The 24,416-nt window shown below is 42.8% G+C and overlaps 1 long non-coding RNA gene across 1 annotated transcript in view; it reads right to left on the bottom strand.

Moving 5' to 3' along the window:
• Nucleotides 1–9,584: 9,584 nt before the first annotated feature.
• Nucleotides 9,585–24,416, bottom strand: part of LOC306642783 — a 37,993-nt gene continuing 23,161 nt past the window's right edge. The window contains exons 2-3 of the long non-coding RNA XR_013758687.1: nt 17,429–17,527; nt 9,585–10,100 (exon numbers count right to left, since the gene is read on the bottom strand). This is a non-coding gene — a long non-coding RNA (uncharacterized lncRNA). The remainder of the gene's footprint in view (nt 10,101–17,428; nt 17,528–24,416) is intronic.

Raw genomic sequence — 24,416 nt, 5'->3', positions numbered from 1 at the left:
ATGTAAACTGACAAAATCATAACCCTTTTGAAACATAGAAAAAGGAAATAAAATTTGTCATTAATAAACAAGTTAACTTCACTCATTAAAAAAGAGAAATATCAATTCAAACTGCAGATTTGAGATCATTTTCTCTCTCTCCATTGACAAAAATCCAAAGTTAGCTAACATACTCTATTGATAGGACTCTGGAGGGGAAAGCATTTTCTCATGCATTCTGACAGCGGTGTGTTAAAGTCACCGAGAACTGTTGTGTTGTGGTCTATTTGACTCCTGGAATTGAGAAGGATTTGTGTGATGTACACAAATGTGCTGTTGTTTGGGGCATAAATATTTATGATCATTATGTCTGCCTGATTTATGGTTCCCTTAAGCAGTATGAAATGTCCTTCTTTATCCCTTCTGACTAATTTTGGCTTGAAGTCCACTTTATCTGATATAAGGATGGTAACTCCTGCTTTTTTACTGAGTCCATGTGCATGGTATGTCTTTTTCTCATCCTTTCACTGTGGATGTCTTTTTCTATAAGATAAGTGTGTTGTTGGGTCTTTCTTCTTAAAACAATCTGCCAGTCTATGTCTTTTGGTTGATGAGTTTAGGCCATAAACATTCAGGATTATTATTGAGATATAATTTGTATTCCTCATTATTTTGGCTTATTTTTGGCTTTTAACTTGACTTGGTTTCTCCTTTGATTGGTTTTTCCTTTAGGGTAGTTCCTTCCTTTGCTGACCTACATTGTTGTTTTTCATTTCCTCCTCAAGGAATATTTTCCTGAGAATGTTCTGTAATGCAGACTTTCTATTTGTAAATTCTTTTATCTTTTGTTTATCATGGAAGGATTTTATTTCATCCTCAAATCTGAAGGTTAGTTTTGCTGGGTATAAGATTCTTGGTTGGCAACCATGTTCTTTCAGAGCTTGAAATATGTTGTTCCAGGCCCTCCTAGCATTTAGGGTCTGGGCTGAGAAAACTACTGATATCTGTATTGGTTTCCCCCTAATACGGAATCTGATGCTTTTCTCTCACAGCCTTTAAAATTCTATCTTTATTTTGAATATTAGGCATTTTTATTATAATGTGCCTCGGTGTGGATCTGTTGTAATTTTGTGCATTCGGTGTTCTGTAAGCCTCTTGTATTTGATTTTCCATTTCATTCTTCAGGTTTGGGAAATTTTCTGATATTATTTCATTGAATAAGCTGTTCATTCCTTTGGTTTGCATCTCTGTGCCTTCCTCAATCCCAATAATTCTTAAATTTGGTCTTTTCATGATATCACATAATTCTTGGAGATTCTGTTCATTATTACTTACCATCTTCTCTGTTTGGGCAACTTTATTTTCAAGATTAAATATTTTGTCTTCATTGTCTGTCTTCATTCTTCTGTCTTCCAAGTGATCTAGTCTGTTGGTCAGTTTTTTAATTTGGTTTATTGTTGCTTTCATTTCAAGGATTTCTGTTTGTTTGTTTCCAGAATCTCTATCTCTTTGCTATGATCATCTTTTGCTTCCTGCAGTTGCTCTTTTAAATTTTATTGGAGCAATCATTCATTGCCTGCATTTCCTCTCTTATCTCATCCTTTGTGAATACTTTTAATTAAGTATGTTCTGAACTCCTCCTTTTCTCACATTTCTTCTATCATGCTGTCATTGGATTCTATTAATATAGAATCTTGGTGTTTTTGGAACCCTTTCTTCCCTTGTTTTTTCATGTTGTTCACCTATGTTTCCCTCTAGCAGTGCTGATCTGGGGTATTGCAGTTTTCCCCCATAGGCTTATAGTGAACCTGCAAGTTTCCAAAACCTCTTGTTTAAGGGGGTTATCAATATTAGCAGCACACAGTACAATTTGCAGCCCTAAACCAAATAGCCCTTATGAAGACATTAACAATATTGTCACAATAAATGGAGAGGATGAGTTCAATTATTATCTACAGTATAACAAACAGATTTGCAATGAGGTCTACAGTTTCTAATGGTGGACAAAGAGGATGGGGAGGGGTGTAGGATGTAACTGTTAATGTGATAAGAAAAGAGTATATAGAAGTACTAGATCTTAGGAAGAGTGAAAGCAGAATCAAAAGAGGTTGGTTGTTAGCATGAGAAAAGGGAGAAAGAGATTCTTAGGAAACAGGTTAAAAAAAAAGGAAAATAGAGGGAGAAAAATAAAGAAATAAAAACTTAAAAAATGTTCAAAAAGGAGAAAAAAAATCTACACTATAATAGTCATATACTATTCAAACCTCCCAGTCATCAGTATCCTGATACATGAGAGGTATCTGACAATGAGCCTCCAGTCTCCAGCAGGTGTCTCAGAATGGGATCGTCCCTACCAAAAGATGGCAGCTTCCACTTCCAGGATAATCCAAGATGGCTGCACTGGCTTCCCAGTGTGTTGGCAAATGGGGAGCTGCAGTGCAGGGTGTGGTTGCCAAGTCTGTGTGGGGTGTGGTTGGTCGGGTAGGGGGTTCTGGAGGTGGGGTGAGGTCGGTCAGGCCAGGGGTCCTGCAGGTCCTGGCTGTTGTCCAAAATGGCAGCAGCCACATGTAACCAAACCTGTGGGTACTGTGACAGTAAACTTCCAGACAACAGCAAGCAGCTGGTGATCCACTGGTAGTCTGTGGGTGGTCTGTAGGCTACCAGCAGATGATCGGTAGGTGAACCTCAGGCGGTGGGGGATGGGTAGGTAAAAGGCAGGCGATGGGCAGGCAAGAGGCAGGCAAATGGGCAAATGGTTTATAATAGGTGGCAGTCAGTGAGCAATCTGCACTCAAAAAGTAGTCGCCGGCAGACTGTAGGTGATAAGGTGGACAAATGGGGTAACAAGCAGGAAATAGATGAGCAGCAAAGACTGCCTCACAGAGAAACAGTTTTTCCTCTGCTTGAAACTCGAGTAATGGAGCGACAAGGAATGTAGTCTCCCTCTAGTCTGCCATCTTGTATCCTCCCTCTAGTCTGCCATCTTGTATCAGGTCTCTTCTGTGCTATTTTAACCCCATTTTGTTTTTGTTCTTTTTAGATCTATGACAGTAGAGTATATTTTGACTTATTATACACACATAGAGTATAACTTACATAGAGTATAACTTTCCCATTCTTGTGGTTGTACATGATGTGGAGTTACACTGGTCATGTAACAGGAAAGTTATGTTCGATTCATTCTACTGTCTTTTCTATTTACATTCTCCCTCTGTCCTTTTCATTCTCCTTTGTCTAATTCAATGGACTTCTATTTCCCCTCCCACACATTATTGTATGTTAGCATCCACATATCAGAGAGAACATTCAGTCTTTGGTTTTTTGGGATTGTCTTATTTCACTCAGCATGATAGTCTTCAGTTCCATCCACTTATCAGCAAATGCCATAATTTCGTTCTTCTTTATTGCTGAGGACTATTCCATTGTGTATATAAACCATATGCTCTTTATCCATTCAGCTATTGAAAGGCACCTAGGTTGGTTCCACAGCTTCACCATTGTGAATTGAGCTACTATAAACATTGATGTGGCCAAGTCACTATAGCATGCTGATTTTAAGTCCTTTGGTTTTATGCTGAGGAGTGGGATAATTGGGTTAAATGGTGGTTCCATTCCAAGTTTTCTGAGGAATCTTCATACCATTTCCAAAGTGGTTGCACCAATTTGCAGTCCCACCAGCAATGTATGAGTTTACTCTACCCCCCACATCCTTGCCAACATTTATTATTACTTGTATTCTTAAAAATTGCCATTCTGACTTTAGTGAGATAGAATCTCAGCATAGATTTAATTTATATTTCTCTAATTGCTAAAGATATTCAACATTTTTTCATGTTTGTTGGCCATCGTATTTCTTCTGTGAAATGCCTGTTTAGTTCTTTTCCCATTTATTGATTGGGTTATATGTTTTTTTGGTATTAAGTTTGGGTTCTTTATATATCCTGGAGATTAATGCTCTATCTAAGGTGCAGGGGCAAAGATTTTCTTCCATTTTGTAGGCTCCCTTGTTACATTCTTGATTGTTTCCTTTGCCATGAAGAAGCTTTTTAGTTAGATACCATCCCATTTGTTGATTCTCGATTTTACTTCTTATGCTTTAGGTTTCTTGTTGAGGACTCAGTTCTTAAGCCAACATGATGGAAAGCTGGGTCTACATTTTCTTCTAGTAGGCACAGGGTCGCTGGTCTAATTCTTAGGTTCTTGATCCACTTTGAGGTGATTTTTGGGCAGGGTGAGAGTTAGGAGTTTACTCTCATTTTGCTACATATAGATATATGGATTTCTAGTTTTTCCAGCACCATTTGTTGAAGATTGACTCCATGTTTCAATGGCATATCTTAATGGATTCAGGAATTACCTAGTGATTTTCTGTAAAATTAGTCAAAAGAACAAATAAAGCAATTTTTTTTTTTTTTTTTTTTTTTTTTGATGCTGGGGCTTGAACCCATGGATGCTTTACTACTGAGCCATATCCCCAGCCCATTTTTTGCTTTGAGAGAGGGTCTTTCTAATGTTTAAGGGTGGCTTTGAACTTGTGGTCCTCCTGCCTCAGCCTCTCAAGTTGCTGGAATTCCAGGTGTGCAACACTGTGCCAATAAAATTTTCTCAGTGTAACTCAAAGATTTACTAATGTGGTGATTCTAGGGTGTGCAATTTGAACATGATGGCAAAATGAAGAATCCTTTTCAAGGCTGGGGAGATAGCTCAGTTGGTTGAGTGCTTACCTTACAAGTACAAGGCCCTGTGTTCAAGTCCCCAGCACTGCAAAAAAAAAAAAAAAAGAAAAGAATTCTTTTCAGTGTTACCACCAACTAACATAATCAACTTAGAACTATATAAAACTATTAAAGAATACATTGAAATGGTATGCCTTTACTCCATGTACAGAGAAACAACATGTATCCCATTTGTTTACAATTAAAAAAAAAAGAATACATTGGCAACAAATGTGAATTGGAGCTTAAGTTTTGTGCAGGAGAGTGTTGTGAGTGATCTGTTATTAGCATAGACCAAACACCCTGTGTCTTTCCACAGTGTCAGAATTTATTGAATAACAACAAATTTACAAGCTACATCACTTTTATCCACTGTAGTTATTGAGTGCTCTTGGGTCACTTGGTAGTCATTGCTGGGCAATCACAGGTTCTTTTATTCCAATCTTAATCATTAATACCTAAAACATTTGAGTCAAATGCTAGGCTTTATACAACGATATGTATAGGTTATGGAAAGGCTAAGAAAGAGATCAGGTGGCCAGAGGGGTTCAGTAGGCTGCACTGACAGCAAACAGAGAGAGACTAATGCAAAAGAGTTACTGCAGGTGTTAGGTAAGATTACTAACTGCTGCAAAACTTGTTGCGGCTGTCAGAGTGCGGAACTTATTCTACAAAAGGGGGTATAGATGGCAGGCAGTTTCCAAAGGCCACATCAAGCAGGGAGATGGAGTTGAGCTGAAGGCTGGGGACAGAGAATAGGAGGTTCATCGCCTGCTGACTTCATGCTGTATTCACCAGATAGTCTGTGCCACAGAAACCAGTCTTAGTGTACTTCCCCTTTTAGGGGCTTCAGGTAAGGGGGGTTATATCTGGTGAGATTGACAAACTCATGGGCCTGGTTTTTCTGATGTGGGTTGACATGCCCATGCATCCATGTGCTTCTGATTTAATTCACTAAGTTAACAGATGGTCATTTTTATCAGCAAAACCCATGTATCCGTTTGTGCCTTATGGTCGTGTTGTGCAGATGGCGGCTGTTCACTTGTGCAAACAAGGCCTGCAGTCATTCTGCCTTGGCATTTGTACTCAAAATGCAGTAGCCTGTGGCACTACTGCTTTCCAAAGTGGAGTAACTCAGGGTTGGGCACAGCCGGAAACTGCCGTTCTATTCTCCATACAATAACTCAGAGCAGGGCACGGCCTGCTGTGCACAGAGAGTGTGTTATGATAACAGTCTAGATGATGGGGGAATATTCTGGAGCAGTCACCCAGGTTAGGGAGTTTGTGACAAAATATCAATCAATGCCCTCTTCTCCACTTAGACAGTCCTGCTACCAAAAGAAAAGAATCAGGTGAGTAAATGTGCTTTCAGGAATGAATTAAGAACTTGTGAATCACACAAAGGCAAATGCATAAAAGATTATTTTCCTTTTATGTGATAATGTGGAGATGGAGCATAGTAATATCACTGCACACGAAGGTACAAGATTGCTGGGAAGAGAGTTCTGTCAGCAGGAAAATAGGAATCAGTTTGATTGGATGTTTAGAGATTTAAATTGGGCATCCAGACTTGCTGGTTTGTCTGATATCTCAGGAAGTTTTAATGATCTTAAAACTTCTGTAAGAGGAAGGAATACAACACACCTGAAAGTTTGAATTTCAACAGATTTTTTTGACATGTCTCAACAACAATCAAGAACGTGGATGAAGCTGGCGTGGTGGCACACAGCTGTACTCTCCGATACTCAGGAGGCTGAGGCAGGAGGACCGCAAGCTCAAGGCCAGCCTGGGCAACTTAGTGAGACCCTGTCTTAAAATAAAAAAATAAAAAATAAAAGGGTTGAGTATATAGCTCAGTGGTAGAAAGCTTGCTCAGTCTGTGTAAGGACCTGGGTTCAATTCCCAATACCAGACATAAAAAAAACAAAGAAAGTAAGAAAAGAATGAAGGTGATAGCCCGTTACCATACACCCGTGAACCCTGTGAATTTGGATTTTATTTTCTATCAAAAGATCATGCACAGGGCTGGGGATATGGCTCAGTTGGTAGAGTGCTTGCCTCACAAGCACAAGGCCCTGGGTTCAAGTCCCAGCACTGCAAAAAAAAAAAAAAAAAAAAAAAAAAAAAAAAAAAAAAAAGATCATGTACACACATAAGAAATCTATGACTCTGGAATCTATTTCTTCAACCAAAAGATATGGATAATTTAAATTGAACTCTAATTTTACAGGATAAATTGTAGAACTGGCTACCGATTGAGGACTGAAGATGAATTTTGCAATAAAAGCATAATTTACTTCATTTTGGATAAATGTTAAAAATGAATATTCTGAGCTTTCTGTAATTACTTTAAAATCTCTTCCACTCCTCTCAACACGTCTCTGTGAGGCTGACTCCTCTATTAGGAGTGTTGTGACATAGAAATAGAAAATTTAGATGCGCATTATCCTCTGACTAGTGTTACCATCAGTCCCAACTAGATTAGTTAAATTGACAAGCTGCAAGCACATTTGTCACATTAAAATCTTAAAAATATTGATAGACACGGTTTTTTACTCAAACTGTGTGCATGTAATATGGGAAATGACTATCTTACTCACAACTGCCTGCTGGACTGTGATTGTGGAACGACAGGAGTTACGAATGGAAAACAGCTCTGGTATTCATCACCGTATGTACATATTCGGTGGAAAACATGGGGTTTAAAAATTCTTTTTGCCTTTCCCTATGACATGTTTGTTCTGATTTTCTTATTGAAATACAATTTTGTGTCTGTTGAAATCAATGAACAATTTGGATTTGCATCTTACATGTTTGGTTTTTATCATTTCATTTCTTGGTAATTCATTTTTATTGTATTTTATAAAAGTATTGGGCTATGACAAGCTGGAAATTAAAACAACAACAACAAAAGAAAGAAAGAAAGAAAAAACAAAACAAAAAGCAAACCTTTCTTTTAGGGAGTGAAAAGTTACCTGGGTATAAAACCACAGGACCTTGGGGCTGGAGTTGTGGCTTGGTGGTAGAGAGCTTGCCTGGCACATGTGAGGCACTGGGTTTAATTCTCAGCACCACATAAAAATGAAATAGAGATATCATGTCCATCTACAACTAAAAGTATTTAAAAAAAAATAGAACCACAGTATCCACACCAGCCTCCCGAAATCCCCAGTTTCCAGCATTCTTGTGTGAGCTACGCCCCATTTATATTTTTTTTGTATAGGTATTTTAAAGCAAATCCTAGACCTATAACCTTACACGTGAAGTCTTCAATATGAAGACTCTAAAAGCAGTGAACTCTAACCCCAATTTCATCTCACTTAACAAAATACATTTTTTTCCTCTATCCACATTTTTTACTGGTACATCCTAGTTGTGCATAATGATGAGATTTGTTGTTAAAAATAAATAATTCTTAATAGTATCTGATGCTTAGTTTATATTCACTTTTCTCTGGTTATCTTAAACATTTACTTTTGTAGCTGACTTGTTCAAGTTGGGACATCCCAGATTTTGTTGATCCCTCTCAAGTCTCTTTTGATCTATAGTTCCCTCTCCTCTTTTATTTATAATTTTTCTATTTATTTATTTTTCCTCTTTTTAAAAACCACATGTTTGGTGATGAAATGAATTCACTTGTCCTGTAGAAATTTCCACACTTGCAGATTTGGACAATTATTTCCTGAAACTGTTAACCTGGATAGATTACAAGGATGGATGCCTAGTAATTCCTATTGCCTGGGAGTGAGTCAAAAGCTTTACTACCCAGCAGTTCAGGAGGCTGAGGCAGGAGGATCACAAGTTCAACGGCAGCCTCAGCAACTTAGTGAGGCCCTAAGCAACTTGAGACCTTGTCTCTAAATAAAATATATAAAGGGCTGGGGATGTGGCTCAGTGGTTAAGGGCCCCTGGGTTCAATCCCTTGTACCAAAAAAAAAATCCCCAAAACTTGATTAGATTGACTCGTTTTATTGCCCCAGCCTGAGACACACATGAGCCTGAGCCTGACTGTCCAATTGCAGTGACAGTAACTGACATTGATCAGTAGGTTTCGTTTCTCATTTTTACCCATCCATTATAATATCTTCTGCTGACATTTGCTTAACAGATAACAAGGCATTAATTATTGCTACCTAGATCCATTTTTTCCCACTGGATGTGTAAAACAGTTTTTAAAAAAATTATCTCATTGCTTCTTCATTTATTAATGTGAGTGGCTTTCTATAGAGAAAAACAGTCCCTCTTCGGTCAGTTATTTTGAAATTCAGTCTATAAAGGAAAGCAGGATAAATGCTTGATTCTTTCCCTTTTTTCAACTTTCAGAATGGTAAATTTGTGCCTTAGCAATCTCCCAAGGTGACCAATTAATTTTGTTTTGGATTTTTTTTTTGAGTATCAATATGAACTCATAGATTTTAATATGTTTGATGTGTTTCAAAACATTGCCATAATTATTCAAATGGTCCTTTCTGTGGCATTGGGAGCTGCTTCTAGTTGGTTCCTGGGTCTTTTCTGTCATCACCCAGGTAGTCTGGGAACTCCTTGTTTTCAGGCATGACAGGGTGTCCCACGCTCCTGAAATCAGTCATTTCTCCAAGGAACACAGGTTCCTTTCTGTGGGAGTTGACATCTATGAGCCACACGTGTTGTTCTACAGGCCTAACTTCTCTACACCCTTTTCTCCTGGATGGGAAGAGCATGCCAGGAACCGAATATGCAGGTCAGGGCTTTGCTTAGAGAATCCAGTGCGCTCATCATTCTCATCATCCTTGGGGATCTCATGAGGACAGACCTGGGTCTCCTGACCCAACACCAGAAAATAACTCTTGTACCAGAAAATGAGTACCTTAAGGAGGTCATTCTTTGTTTTTTTTGTTTTTTTTTTTTTTTTTTGTTCATTCAACAAATGCTTAATGGGCCCCTTTTCAGGCCCCAGAGTATAGCAACAAACAAGAGACCCGCTCCCTGCTGTCATGGAGAAGGTGTTCTGGTGAGGGGCTGCTTTTCTACACAAGTGGTCTGATAAGCATCACAGCAGAGGCCTGAAGGAAGTGAGGAAGGGTGACAGGCAGACGTCTTGGGGGAAAAGTGTGGGACAGAGGAGGCAGCCATGCAAAGCCCTAAGCCACCCTATGCTCACTGTGATTTCTAACACTGGGGATGCTGATAAATTCTTTACTCTCTACGTTTTCAACATGTCTTATAAATTGAAAAATGCTTTCTCACAGCAAAATTTTACAAGTTCACAGCTTGGCTTTCCATAGTGATCTCCTCTGTGGCGACTTCAATGCTGCAACTTCCTGATGTCTTCCATGATAACACCACCTTCCCCACACCCCCCAACATTTGTATTTGTGAAGATAACTTTTCTAATTCCAGACATTCTAGGTGTTTCTTACAGCACACCTGGAAAATACAAAAAGGAACACAGAACACAATAGATTAAGACGAAACCCAGAATCAGCCTCTGCTAACATGGCACATTGTGTCTCTCCATTCTTTTTATGCAACTGTGAATTCTGGGCCTTCCCTTCCCAACTTTCAGATTTTTTATTTTTTCTGTTTCTGTAGAGATTTCTAGATTATATCTGCTCAATAGTTTTTCGTCAGAGCTGGAGTTTCTTGCTGAGCTGGGATTTATACCCTGAGTTGTCCCTTCAGACCTGGGGCCACTCTCGTTCCCCTTCCTTCCCTCTCTCTGGGGCATGTGCCACGGGGCCCTGCTGTTTCTACATCTCCAACCAGTTCTTGCTTCTTGGTCAGAGAGAAGTGACCATTTCCTTTTCCTGCTGAGGAGATCCTAGGGGATTGACGGGGTAGTGAAGTAAACAATATTTCAAAGGTAGGAGTGGAGACAGGATTTAATGAATACTTAAAAGGAAAGAATTTCTTTTAGTGTAAAATGGAATTTTCATTTACCGAGTTTGCTTTCATGACCTGAGGCCATGCATGGAATCACCACAGAGAACCTGTTCATTTAAGAAGTTTCAACTCCAGTTATCTGAACGCTTGTATATGTGAAATAGTCTTAACAAATTTAGACGCATGGAAATAAAGACTTCCAGAATGAGAACAGGCAAAGGCCAAGTGTTCAGAGCTCTAGGCAGGGAGTCTTCCAGAGCCCCCCTCCCTTGCGCTGGCAGAGACTTATGGGCAGTCAGGGGAGTACAGATACCTTGTAGTGAAAAAGAGCAGGTGCGCCCTTCCTGGAGGCCGCTGGCGTGGGGACGCTGGAGTGGGCTGCCTGGAAGGGGAGAACATTTTGTATGACTGGTTTGGGGTGCACATTTGGCTTTCTCTGGTTGACTCTGAATTGAGGAGGCAGGGATAAAAAAAAAAAAATAGGAAGCTGCAGCCACTGCCAAGCACTGACCCTCTGGCTGGTTGTTGCAGAGGGCTTGGTTTGGTTTCCTGGGCTGGTTGCTACAGAGATTGTGGGTCAGAATTTCATTGTCATCTGTGGTTCTGGACATCATCCATTTGTATATTCAGCCTCTCATATGTTTTTCGAAACATCATGTTGATGACTTGAATGCAGTAATGGAGAGGGACTGTCCTTCAGAACTGAGTTTTGAGGGATAAGAGGTCCAAGGTAAGTTCAGAGGCCCAAGGTTTGAATTCCAGCAGGTGACTTTAGGCAGACAGTTTCCTTATCGGAAAATAAAAAGTATTATACTTGTCTCACAAGTTGTTGAGAGAATAAGAATACAAGTGTCTTCATTCAGGGCTCTGGGTAAGTAAATGCTTGGTTACAGTTGTGCATTAGAGAGAGGCAGCCTCTGAGGGTCACTCAAGGTTCAGGGACCTTGTCAGAGCAGAGACTTTAGACACCAGCTTTGCCTCTGGTTCAAAAAAGATCCAGTAGAGAAAACTTGTCTCCTGCCACTTGTTTGTGGGGATGGAGTCTCCATTCTGTGGAAGGCTTTGAGCTGTGCGTCCCTTTTGCTCTCTCTCCAGTGGCACTTTCTGTTATTCTGCAGGTTTGCAAGGCCATCCCTGATAGGCTCTTTGTTGCTCTGCATATATGATGGAATCTATAGGGTAGAAGAAAGAGATGTAGGTGAAACCAGGATGATCCATGTCTCCATCATCCACTCAGACAGCATGGCCAGGTCTGCAGCAAGTGTGATCTAGAACTATATGTTAAGCATTGTCACCACATGCCACCCCACCCAGATGGGGTCCACTGACTTCCTTTAAGTTGCCTGGCATTGCGTTTTCTACACAAGGTCTTCCAGAGTCAAAGGCATTTAGCAAGTGTCTGCTCCAGTTAACACTTCTACCCTCTCCACCCCAATACCATGTACAGTGTGTGCTCTGTGAAGGTTTCATGAGTGATCAACAGAGACTGGGACTAGGGACCTTCAAATATTTAACCCAGGACCTGAGTATCAATAGGAAGTACTCATTCTTCCCCATCTTTGTCTACCTGACTGGTTAACCTGAATTCCATCAACCCACAAAGAACCTTAGTCCTTAAAGGTTTTTATTCAAACCCGCCTCATCTATAGTCATTAATGAAACATGTTACCCAACAGCTCAGCTTTAGCTGGGAACTGTACATAAGCCTACTTAACTAAACCACAAACCTCATTATAGAGAAGCTTATACTCTGCTAAGAGCTGATTCCTACTGAAATACACATCTAGATACACTTAGATATGCTAGTAGTTTCCCAGACCTGCTATAACAAAGCACCACAAATTTAGTGGCTTAAAACAAGAGAAATTTATTCTGTCACACTTCTGTAGGCTATAATCTGAAATTTAGTTTTGCGCAGGGCCATGGCTCTCTCTGAAGACAAGGGGTATCCTGCTTCTTCCTAGCTCGGGAGGTTGCTGGCAATCTCTGTGTCCTGTGGCCTACAGATGCTCACTCTGATCTCTGCCTCCATCCTCACAGGGAGTTCTTCCTCTGTGTCTCTGTCCAAATTTCTCCTTTCTGAAAAGGATATCAGTCATTGGATTAGGCCCCCTCCTAAACCAGCATGACCTTATCTTTTTCTTGATTACATCAGCAAAGGTCTTTTTTCCAAATAAGATCGCAGTCACAGGATTTCAATAATCTAAATAGGGAGAGGGGCACCACTCAACTCAAAATAGTTTTCTTAATATTAATAAAGAGAGTATTTTTGAGAAGCGGCACTACGGAGTCATTAAGAGAGGGACTCTGGGACCAGGTGCAACCTCTGGCTTTACCACTCCTTAACTATGTGATCTTGGGGAAAATACCCAAGCAGTCTGTGTCTGAGCTGCCACATCTGCAAAATGAACAAGATGCTTAAAAAAGTACCAGCCTCTTCGGGGTGAGAAGGAGCTCATGTGAGTTATCACGTACAGAAAGCTAGTTCCTCAAGCACCTGGACACACACAGCAGGTGCTCAGTCCACAGTGGCTGTGTTGAGTGGTCAGGTACTGTTCTGAGTTATTCAAAGGTATTAAGATTTCTAATCTTAAACCAGTCACATCAGCATATGCAAGTGATACTAGCAACTTGGGAGGCTGAGGCAGAAGGATCACAAGTTAAAGGCCAGCCTTGGCAACTTAGCAAGAACCTGTCTAAAAATGTTAAGTGAATGAATGAATGAATGAATGAATAAGTAAATAAGGCTGAGGATGTAGCTCAGTGGTAAAGTGTCCCTAGGTTTTATCCTCAGTATTGAAAAAGTTATAATCTTCAAAGCAACCCAATGAAATCAGTTCCATCCTCATTTTAAAGAGGTTGTATGTAGGTTTTTTTTTTTTTTTTTTCCCCTGCTTTTGCTTTTTCATGTCGTACTGGGAATAAAAGCCAGGGCCTTGGGCATGCTAGGCAAGCACTCTAGCATTGAGCCGCATCCGCAGCCCTTAAAGAGAGTTTAACTGAGGCACAGAGCTTAACATCTAAAATCACACTCTAAAAAATGGCTCTTTTAGTTAGCTTTGCATTGCTTTGATCAAAAGATCCAACAAGAACAGCCTAGAGGAGGAAAAGTTTATTTTGGCTCAGAGTTTATTTTGGTTTCAGGAGTTCAGTCCCTGGTTGACCAACTCCATAGCCCTGGGCCTAAGGTAAAGCAGAACATCACGGCAGAAGGGTGTGGGGGAGGAAAGCAGTTTAGGACGTGGCAACCAAGGAGCAGAGAGAAAGAGAGAGAGGGAGAGAGAGAGAGAGCGCACTTTGCTCATCATGGATAAAATATTGCCCCAGTGACCCACTTCCTCCAGCCACACCCTACGTGCCTACCATTACTGCCCAGTTAATCCTTATCAGTGGATTAATCCTCTGATTAGTGGGTTATACCTCTCATAATCTAATCATTTCACCTCTGGACATGTTTTTTTTGATAGACCTTTCTTTAATTCATTTATTTTTATGTGGTGTTGTGAATCAAACCCAGTGCCTCACACATACTAGGCAAGTGCTCCACCACTGAGCCCCAGCCCCAGCCATGTTTTTTATTTTAATTATTTTATCTGTGAACATTCTTGCATTGTCTCACACATGAGCTCTGGGGAAACACTTCACATCTAAACCATAACAGTGGCACAGCTGGGATCCAAGCCCAGGTGTACAGTTCACTCCACTATAACATCTGGTATCGTTATCACTGCATTATCCACCTGGCATTTGCTGATGGACTGTGCAGACTTTTCTTTTGAGTGCTTCCTCTTTCTTATGTCTTAGACTCAAATAGGATATGGCTCAACGTTTAAAATGAGGCATTCTCTGCCTTCTCAGTCCTCTGGAGCTTCAACCCTCCAACTGCACAGAATTTTGGCCCTCAGAACAGACTCCTCCCCTTTGCAGCTAGAGCTTAACTTGCAGGGAGCTGCCAGCAAGAGTTCAGTTACTAAATGCATCTCTAAGTAGAGGCTGTCATTATGGTCAGGTTGGTCATCTCTCAACCTCTACCCCTTATCCTTGTTTGTTCTGTGCCATTAGAAGAAAAAAATGATCAGGTTTGGTGGTGCATGCCTATAAGACCAGCCACTGCGAGGCTGAGGCAGGAGGATTGCAGGTTTGAGGCCAGCCTCAGCAACTTAGCAAGACTCTCAGCAACTGAGTGAAACACTCTCTCAAAATAAAAAATAAAAAAAATTGGGGATGCAGTTCGATGGTAAAAAATATCTAAGCATTCAATCAAGAAGGAGCAGGAGGAAGAGAAGGAGGAGAAGAAGAAACTCAACCTCAATGTTGTTGACCAAGTGCTTTGTCCATATTGGTAAGAGATGTTCCTTTCACAGAGTTCTTATCAGGTCCTCATAAGCATGAGTCAGACACAGAGAGGTGGCAGCACCCAACCACAAAGGAGAGAAGGACAGGGCTGGGCAATGGGTGATTTTGGGAGGAATTTACTCCGTGGCTACTTTGGGCCAGGACTGGGAATAATGAGGAAGAAGTTTCCAGCGTGTTTTGTGATCTAGCAAGGGGGGCAGACACAGCACTGGGAAGGACACAAGAGCCACCAGGGAGGACCTGTGGAGGTCAGGGAAGGCTTCCTGGAGGAGGAGACCCTCTGAAACAGGCGTCAGGCTCCCTAACTGTGCAGCACGTCCTCAGCCTCTCTGACCTTTCCTCACCGGCTACATTGGCTGCCGTGAAATGAAACCTGCTCGGTCGTGGCTCACGAGTTGCCCCGTAGACCTGGGGTCGGTGTAGCGCACGGTGAGCGCCCAGCCTACTGTGAATAGCAGGCTGGCTTCCCGTGGCAAGCCCTCCTTCTCCCGGGGTTATGCTCACTTCCAGTAACAAACCCCAGCCTTACATGCAAACACAGTTCCTCAAAAACATGCTTGTCTGCACAGGGACAGGGTTTTAAAAAAGGTGTCATAAATGGATCTCGTCCCAGCCGGCTTCCTGCCACTCTCGCGCCCGCTGCCTCCATCTCCTCCTGACCCGTCTTCTGTGATGCTCATTAAAAGCCGGGCATGCGCAGAGCCCGGAGCAAACTTTCCGGCCCGAGTGCCACCTTCCTCCTCGAGGGCTCCCAGCAGTGGCGCCTGCTCCACCTTTCTGCATTACCAGGGACGTGTGATCGTAATGGTGCTAGAGCGGCCCAGCTGCCTGGGACGGCATCCTAATGATGATTCTTTTGTAACATTGCCATTATTTCTCCACAGAGTACTGAGTGAAGCGAGTTGCTGAGGCAGACGGTGGAGGCATGTCATGGCATTAAATGGACGTTTCCTCTCTGTGGCCATTAATAGTGTATACCTAGAGGGGGAGGCAAGGAGCTGCCCAGCAGGCCAATTAAAAATACCGAACCTCGCAGATGAGAAGAGTGGTCTGATTTAAGTGTCCATTTGCTACCTGGACAGTTTGTAGGAAGCAAATACGTCTGCTGTTGCAGACATAAAGGAACAAAATCACTCAGCCACGGAAAATCCACTTTGGAAAACAAATGAATCCGTGAAACTCCACCAGGATGCCATAGCCTCTGTGCAGAGACAGGTGATAAAGTAGAATGGTTTCAGAAAAATACAGTTCTCATTAAATAAGGGAACTGGAACTTTCTTCATGCCATATCAGCCTGTGGTTCACGGAGTCCTCCCCCCTTATCAAGGAAGGAATTTGTGGAACACAAGTATCAGGTGTCACCTCACAAAAGACAGAAGGACCTCACTGAGGAGCAATTTTCTGAGAAGCTGGCAAAGCTGAAAGCTAGATGAGATTTCCAGTAAAATACAACCAGTTTCCTCTGTTCCCTCCCCAGTATCCTCTGAAATGGCAGTGAGGGACCAAAAAAAAAAAAAAAAAAAAAAAAAAAAAAAAAGCAAGAGAGAGTCATGAGTCTAAAAAGTTTAAGAGATGAGACAAAAAGACTGCAGCAGACAGGAAGGGTAACAACAATTTGGAAACCAGACCTCTGAGTGGCCACTGACCCAGCAAGCAGAGGAAAGGGTAGGCCAAAAGCTGGCAAGTAGAGTCAATTGGCAGCCCCTAGAGAGCCAACAGCCTGGAGTGCCTGGCACCAGAGGCCAGAGGCCATCAGGGCTGGAAGCAAGGGGCAATTATGACTTGAGAGAGAAAAGTCCAGCCCCATGAGCAAGAGTGCCAGGCACTCACAGCTAGGCCTGGCCAGGCTCCTGTTGAACAAAAACAATTTCACAGAACAGCGACACCAGACAAGGCCCCTCTGTGACCTCAATAGATGAAGACCAAAACAGAAATGCTCTATATCAGTGCCTGAGCATCACACAAACAAGAGCACCATCCAAGCCTGGAAAACAACCCTCTTTTCTGGTTGATACAAGTGACTGTGGCTTCTTCACTGATGGCAGCTGTCGCCCTACTTGCTCCTTCCCAACTCCTGAATTTGTGAAATCATTGCAACCACTCCTCATTTCCCAGCTCCCAATTCTGAGAACTCAAATGCAGTTCTAGGTCCTTCCTGATATTCTGGCTGAGACACCATGGATCTCCATGAGGCTGGTCTCCTGCACTGCAAAAAGCTCATAAATCCTACTGTTTTTGGCTACAGGTGGCTCTTGAGGGTCTTTGACTAGTAAATAATCAACAGATCCTAGGACACCCCCATCCCTCCCTGACCAGTTCAGGTATCTAGGGGTGGGAGGAGACTGCCGTGATTTGAAAATGTCTTCCAAAAGTTCATATGCTGGGAACTGAATCCCCCAATTCATATATTGATAGTGTTTGCATGTAGGACCTTTGGGCAGTAATTAGGGTTAGATGAGATCATGAGGGTTAGGTCCATGATGCAATAGTGACTTTATAAGAAGAGGAAGACAGACCTGAGTTTGCAGGTTCCTATTTCTCTGCCACATCATGACACAGCAAGAGGCCCTCGCCAGATGCCAGCACCTTGATGTTGGTCTTCCTGGCCTCCAGAACTGTGGGAAATAAATGTACTTTCTTTATAAATTACCCAAGCTCATGTATTCTGTTGTAACAGTACAAAACAGCCTCAGACAAGGTCTATGGAGAGATTAGACCTGAGACAGGGGACGGATGCCTTGTTTCTCCTAAACAAAAGAATGAATTGAACGATGACATAACAGCCAGACCCCAAGTCCTGTCTCCATTTGGCTTGGGGAAAACCTGATAACCAGACACACATTCCCTTGGCAGGGAATGAAGAGGCCCTACTGGGGAAACAACCAGCTCCCCAGAAAGATCTTCCACGCTCCTTACCATGCTTCTTGCTATCCTCCCTCCAGTGCTTCTCCCATACTCCACCCTTGGTATTCTCTGACCGCCTCCCTACTCCTTCCCGTCCTCCCTGCTTGACCTGCTATAGGGAAGCCCATCACCCCTGGAGCCCTCTAGCAAACATGAATCCTTCAAAATACTTCTCCTTCTGTGTTTCTCAATGGGAGGGCATCCAGGCCCCAGCAGACAATTGAAAAAAGACAGAGGTAAGACAAGAAAAAACAAGGCTCTCAGAGGAGACTGAGGCAACCCCAAGAAAGGAAGAAAATGTCTAAAGGTAAAGCGTATTCTCCAACAAACAAATTACAAGGGAAAAACAAGAGTTGGAAGGATTGCTGTGTGTTGAAAGAGACTTAGGAGCTTTAACCACTAGAAGAGTGTAGACCTTCCTTGGATCCAGACTTAAACAAAAACCAAAAATCCTATTTATGTAATAATCTGGGAAAGTTAAATATTGACTGCATATTTGATGATATGAGAGAATCACTGTCAAAATTTTGGATATGATAATTGTATTGTGGTTGTTTACATTAAAAATCTTTTATCTTGGCAGGACATGGTGCTGTGTGTCTATAATCCCAGCAGCTCGGGAGGCTGAGGCAGGAGGATCGAAAGTTCAAAGCCAGCCTCAGCAACTTAGTGAGGCAGTAGGCAACCTAGTAAGACCCGGTCTCTAAATTAAAAAATAATTTTTTTTTAAAGGGATGGGGATGTGGCTCAGTGGTTAAGCACCCTTGGGTTCAATCCCTGGTACAAAAAAAATCCATACCTTTCAGAGATACATACAGTCATATTTATAAATGAAAAGGTTTGAATTGTGGAATTTGCTTCAAAATAATCGTTGGAGGTGGTAGTGGTAAAAATGAACCAGGATTGGCACAGTAGAATTGTCAAAGCTGGCTGAATAACACATAGAGGTTTATCTTTCTTAGCCTTTCTTTTGCATATGTTTGAAATTTCCCATAATAGAATATGGACAAAAACCAAAAAAACACTCCTGGAGTATAACCTTAAGCTTTGAGGGCAACACAAAGCAAAAATGCCCAGGCTTATTCAGACCCGCCCTAGACCCCCAAGCCAGGAAGACGTCAAAGTGATCCACCATAAAGTTTGCAGACAGAAAAGAAAGCTTGAGAAATTCTTTGAAAATATCATGAACCTTATCAGGATCATAAAGCAGGATAGTAAGAGAATATCCTCAAGCACCATTGGAAATGGTTCTCTTGCCTCCTTCCTGCTTCTCTTTCCCCACCCCTCGGGAATCCCAGGATTTCTGCAGATGAGGCTCTTGTATCCCAGAATCATCTCCCTGGACAGGTTGGCAGGCAAGTTCTGGGGGTCTGTGGGGTTAGATTTGCTGAGTCGGGCAGGGAGGTGGCTTAGACCCAGCATAGGTTCCAGGCTGGCTCCTTCCTTCTCTTCTTCCTGTGTCTTCTGTTGGGTGGACAGAAGGGGTGGACGAGTCCACAGAGGAAGGGCACACAAGGACCAACACTGAGAAGGGGAAGTGACAGACACTTACACTGGGTTAAGTTCACTGTGAGACTCAGTGGCAGTTTGAAGCCAAGAGTTCTTTTTTCTTAAACAGGATATTTCCAAGGGTTCTCCTGCTTTTGAACAACACATCTAGTTTTTAATACTTTTATAAGACTTGCTGCTTTCAGCCCCTTGGAAGTGTAGTCAGAAAGTGCTTTTCCATCTTGTCTTGGAAAGTACTTCTAGACGATGGATAGAGTCCTAGGGTTAGCAAACTGATGCCGCTGGATGCAAGGCGATGACCAGGCCAGTCTTTGACTGGAGTGGACAAAAATGAAGGATGACATCAACTGGGGCATCGGATAGTTGGCAGAATGGGGGATGGGAAGTGTGTGGGGTTCTACTCCCAGATGTAAGGAGCTGGAGCCCTGGTTGTTTTTTTGTTTTTGTTTTTGTTTTTAAACCAACAGGATGCTGTTTAAGGGGGCTGTGACTTGTAAAGACTCCTTTGCAATGTTAAACTTGGGGGAAGAAATCTTCATCTTAGACTCATAAGTTTCACTGTGAGACCCAGCAGCAGCTCGAAGCTTAGAGTTCTTTTTTTCTTAAATGGGAAATTTCCAAGGGTTCTCCTGCTTTTGAGCAACACATCTAGCTTTTCATATTTTCATAAGATTTATTGCTTTCAGCCTCTTTGAAGTATAGTCAGAAAATATTTTTTCCATCTTCGTCTTAGAAAGTACTTTTTGGCTTTATATGAGAGGATTTCACTGAGTGCATGGACCTGGTGATTCATTTAATGATGGTTAAGATGCAAGTTTGTGGCTAATAAAGAGCAGTCTTCTAAAAATAGGCAATTATCAGTATATTTGACTCACCAGCCAAGGGTCCCATCAAAACAGTACTGGGAAAAAAAAAAAAAAAAAAGCAGAGGACAGAGTTGTGTCTCCTGATCTTTTTGAGTAATGGACCCCTTTAAGAGTCTAATGGAAGCTAGGAATAGCTCAAAAAAATGTATCAAATGTGTGCACACACATTTTGCATATAATTTTAGAGGGTTCATGAACTCAAGGAAAAAGCTTCTGAGCAAGAACACCAAAGAGCTGAAGGAAGCTGCGGATCATTTCCATTACAAAAGGAATCTGCTCTAAATAGGATTTGCTGTGGGGTGCAAAATATCTTCCGATATATTCCAGTTGGTGTATTTTATTTGCAAATATGCCATTTCTATGAGACTTTATAGCTAAGAGAGTTTTAATCAGTTCAAATCTATTCCCTATACACACCTCTCAATGAAATGGCAAAATCTTTTAATATTTATTGTACCCCTTCTCTGTGTCGGGCTTGAAGGCTGCAGAATTGATGAGATTCTGTCTGGTGGAGCTGTTTGTGGGTCTGTGTGGTCTCTTGTTATGTATCCAGCACCCAGGACAGTTCTCAGTACTCTCTATGGGATCCATCTATGATAGAACAAGAAGAAAGCAAAGTACAAAGTGCCAGCAGAAAACCAAATGTTATCATGGTAACTGTAAGGTGGGCAGAAGGGAAAATCTCCAGGACAGGCAGGAGGAGCTCAGGGAGGCTGTCCTCTCAAGGATGAGACCTGGGGAAAGAGCATTTCAGATGGGAAGACCAGTGTGTGCACTGGTGTCCCCAGATGAGGACAGCCAGGTCCTAGAGTCCAGCTGGGGCCTGGAGCTGGGGAGGGATAAGCCTGAAGCAGGGGAAGAAACCAGATGACACAGGGCCTTCTAGACTAGAAGCTGCTCTTTAATTCTGGGTTCCATAGGAAGTAATCGGAGGGTTTTAAGCCATGGAGTGCTATCTTTCGATCTGCATTTTCAGAACAATTGCCCAGGATGCTATGTAGAAAATAAGCCATTGGGAGTAGAAGACAAAGAGGGCATCTGGAAGCCAGTCATCTGAACAAGGGATGATGGTGCTGCTTGTGGAACTGGATATATGTGACCAGCCACAGTTGACTCAAGGAAGGCTCCAGGCTTCTGCCTGGAGGATGATGAGGAAAACAGGAAAGCAAGTTCCGAGGGAGAATCATAAACTCAGAGTTGGGCATGTTGAATGTGAGAGACTGATTGGACATCCCAGTGAAGGCGAAGGGGACTGAGCTGTAGGTGGAGGAGTCCAGGACAGGAGGATGAGCCCAGAGCTGTCACTGCCTGTGTGGCCCTAAAACCTAGAGCAGCAATGGGATGCAGAGAGAGGGAAATGGCCCTGCGGATCTCACCAGGCATTAGAATCAGAGGAGTCTGGAGCAGGAGCCCCAGCAGAAGGGAGAGTGGTCAGGGAGGTGGGACTCTGGCCAGGCCCCTCGTGCCTTCCCCAGAGCCTCCTCCATTGCTCAGTGGACCTCTCTGTGCTTCAGTCTGGCTGCTGGAGCCCCTTGGGCCCGGCTGCACCATCTCTACTACGGCCTCTGTACTGTGAGCTGCTCCTCCAGCCTAAAATGCCCATCCTGGTTTTCTAAACTCTTCTTAATCCCTCTACCCTTCCCTTTTCCCTGAAAGACCCTGGAAACAAATGCCCCATCACCCACCCACCCTGCCCTTCCCTGGCTATGGACCAGTCTCTCATCCTGCTCACCTTCCAGGCAGACATCAAACATTGTCCATGGTGACCCCAAGCCCTACAGAACACGAATCCAGCTCTTCAAGTATCCTGCTGCAGCCTGTCTTTCTGCCTGAGGTGGAGGGGAAACCCTTTTGTGCCCTGGATGAGGGCGAGGGGTGGGAAAGTTCCAAGACTTTTGGATAAGTCTTGCCTCAAGGGCTTGTACCTCCCCACAGTTCCCCAGAACATGGCAGCTTGGGCAACTTGGTGGCTCTGCCCAAAGTGCCCTCAAGTATCCCATTATACTTAGGACCCTGTGTTCCTGGAGGGTGAAAAGATTGAGGGAATGATGATCTTCATGAGGATCTTGAAGCAGGAACAGGCCTTGCCTTGGAAAGGCAGTGAGGAGGAGGCCCAAGCAATAGCAGAACTGAACAGGGGAGCAGAGTCTGTGGAACACAGTGAGGACCAGAGGCTGTAGGGCAGAGAGCTCTAGTACTTGGCACCTAGGCCATTTTGATGGTTTTCTTTCTTTCTTTGATACCAGAGATTGAACCCAGGGGCGCTTAACAACTGAGCCACATCCCCAGCCCTATTTATTTATTTATTTAGACAGGGCTTTGCTAAATTGTCGAGGCTGGCTTTGAACTTGCAATCCTCCTGCCTCACCCTCCAGAGCCACTGAGATTATAGGCGTGCACCACCATGTCCAGCTTGATGGTTCTCAGTACCTTTGCCGAGTCAGACTGAGGGGAAAAAAAAAAAAAAAGAAATACAAACCAACAAGCATGAACAAAGATGTTCTTTATCTAGGAACCTCATTCTAAGGAGTGACTGAACTGTGGGGTACAGGTGAGACCCTGAGAGACAGAGGTGGAGTTGGTGATAATTGTGGCAGGCATTAGGGAGCCATGTAGGTCCTAGAGGAAGGGAGAGGCAACCTGAGAGTCCCAGGAGAGAAGTCCTAGCAAGTTGGGAGGACCCTAGAGACTGAGATACCACTGAGAGTCTGCTCTCTCATCCAGGTGCAAGACAGGAGCCCTAGAACATGGGATAAGAGGACTTGGTGGCCCTAAGGCCCTGGAACTCTCTCTCCCCGAAGAGGAGGGTGCAGGGCTCAAGGAGAGGATGGGTGGACATCTGTGTTAGTCATCTTTCTTTCACTATAATGAAATTAACTAACAGAGAAAAGATTTATTTTTGCTTCACAGTTTTGAAGGATTCAATCCAAGATCAAGTGGACTCACACTTTGGGCCTCTGGTGAGGACAGTTCACCATGGCGGGAGCATGTGGAAAAGCAGCCAGGAAACCGAGAGAGAGACTACTTCCCCCAGTCCCCTTCAAGCGCACACTTCCAGTGGCTTGTGGACCTTCCACTGGCCCACCTTCTAAAAGTTCCCCCAATCAAAAGCAGTTAACAGTCAGCTCTTTTAGCAAAAAAGGGAGGCCACTGCTTTGCAGATACTCGACCACAGCTGATTTTGAGCCACATCAACACCCCACTGAATCATCACACGGTCCTTCCGACCCAGAGGCCCAATCCATGTGAATGACCTCAAGGGCATACACAGTAGCAAGATAATGACAAAGCAATGAGTTTTGAATATTTTTTGCCTTCATTTTAAATATAATTTGTTTACTTGTAGGCTCACGTCATTTCATTTTTAATAACGACTGGAGAACTGACTTGCAAAATACTTGAACATTTTGGAATCAGTCCTTCAGAGAAGGACAGCCAGTCCCAGCCCACCACTGGCTGGCCTCCGGACAGATTCTGACTTGGTCCAGGGAGCTCTGACCCACAGAGCAATCCTTCAGGATGCTGTTCCCACTTACAGAAGCTGACTTCTAAGAAGAGCCCAGAGCCAGAATAGCAAGACCAGCCTTTGAAAGGAACACCTTCCTTGCCTGCAAACATAAGAGCAATCTGATTTTTAACCAAAAAGAATGACAAAAACAACAAAATGTCTAATTTAAATCTTGCATTCGCAAGTGCCACTTGAACTAGAATAGCTACTCTAAGAATGTATCAACGTTAAGATTAAAGTAAAAATTAAGCAATGCCACCCTATTAGTCAGCACTTTTAAGGCTATATTATTGTGAAGTTCAGAAAAAGAGATCAAGAGGCTATTTAAATGCAAATGTGCCATAAAACCGCCTAAGAGTAATGCATCTTCAAAATGTTACCAGCCCACCTTACAGGAGGCTCTGCTCATAATAGCTTTGTTATTTTTTCAATCTCCAAGATGTCTTGTGCTACTAGAGTGAGGTTCCTGTGATTACCTGGGGTGGGGGCAGATCTGTGGAAAGATGCAGAGGTTATTTGGAGTAGAATTGTGCCTTGTGCCCTCTGGAACTGGCTTGGGCTTGACATCCAGCAGACAGTCTTTGGGCTGAGGGAGGTTCTTCTGCTTAGAGGTTTCTTGACACTCATGTCCCTTGGGTTATGAGGAGCCCAAACTTACCTATGAGCTACAGTGAGCAGGAGGGTGTAGCTCCCCGACTCAAGATCTGAATGAGACAC

The sequence above is a fragment of the Sciurus vulgaris genome (genome assembly GCF_902686455.1).
Source record: "Sciurus vulgaris genome assembly, chromosome: 13".
NCBI lineage: Eukaryota > Metazoa > Chordata > Mammalia > Rodentia > Sciuridae > Sciurus > Sciurus vulgaris.
This window is presented reverse-complemented; position numbering and strand designations above follow the sequence as displayed.